The 1194-nt window shown below is 34.2% G+C and overlaps 1 non-coding gene across 1 annotated transcript; it reads left to right on the forward strand.

The window, feature by feature from the left end:
* The first annotated feature begins 696 nt into the window (after window positions 1-696).
* On the forward strand, window positions 697-803 carry LOC126013166 (U6 spliceosomal RNA). Its single transcript, XR_007497494.1, has one exon. It is a non-coding gene; the product is annotated as a U6 spliceosomal RNA (small nuclear RNA).
* The last annotated feature ends 391 nt before the right edge of the window (window positions 804-1194 follow it).

Consider the following 1194-nt stretch of genomic DNA (forward strand, 5'->3'; position numbering starts at 1 on the left):
AGCACTCTCTGAGGGGACCTTTTCTGTTTCTTCTGATATGAAGAATTTGTGGTTTTAAGAAAGCATGATTTCAAATGTATAGAGAAACAAATTCCTAAATGGCTTAAAATCTGTAAAACAATAAGAATATAATTCTAACACTAAAAATAGAATGTAATTTGTCTCAAATTCCATCTGAGGTGCATCTGTCGAGAGAGGGACTTTCTAGTCCCTTATATGAACCGAGAACCCCAGGACAGCAAGTGCCACCTCCAAAGTCTCCCCCCAGGGTGCTTCCACATCTGGTCAGGCCAGTCCTGACCTCCATTCTGTCTCCTGTTCTATCTCAGGTACATCTACCATGAGAGGGACTTTTTGGTTCCTCATATAATATATATAAATATATATAATAAAAAATAAGATATATAATATAAAAGGAAAAAGAACATAACAGAAAAAAACATTGTAAACTTATGTCCTTAATTTTCAAGTTCCAGAATCCAGAATCATACAAATCATACAAAATGAAATTTTAAGATAAATTAGTTAAGAATCTCTCTAAAATGCAAGCAACCAAACCAAGAAACTTAATCTTAAAGAGGCAATGAAACTTCAAGAGATTTAGTTTATATAAAATTACTTATTATATTAATGCATGAACATAGATGGAAGTTACACAAAATGTGCATTTATTTCTAAACATAAAATAAGTGGTGAGTGCTCGCTTCAGCAGCACATTTACTAAAATTGGAACGATTCAAAGAAGGTTAGCATGGCCCCTGCGCAAGGAAGACACGCAAATTCATGAAGTGTTCCATATTGAAAAGAAAAAAGAGTGGTGAATGCTGTTAGGGAAATAACTACACAAACAATTAGCATGACAATGTTAAAGAATGAGAGAAGTAGAATGCCTGTCCTGAATACAGGCAGGGGTGGGGGAGGAATAAGAGTGGCATTGGTGGTGGGAATGTTGCACTGGTGAAGAGGGGTGTTCTGTTTATGACTGAAACCCAACTACAATCATGCTTGTAATCATGGTGCTTAAATAAAATTTAAAAAAATAAAATAAAAAGTCACATTCTTTAAAAAAAGCCACACTCAGTAACATAGCTCATAAATTAGTCAAATACAGTCAAGTGATAAGTGAAGAATATCAAGAGGAAACAAGAATAAGAAAAGAGATTGGGTAGTCAAAAAAAATAATCATTGCCCTTT

Source organism: Suncus etruscus, chromosome 6 (genome assembly GCF_024139225.1).
Source record: "Suncus etruscus isolate mSunEtr1 chromosome 6, mSunEtr1.pri.cur, whole genome shotgun sequence".
Taxonomy (NCBI): Eukaryota; Metazoa; Chordata; class Mammalia; order Eulipotyphla; family Soricidae; genus Suncus; species Suncus etruscus.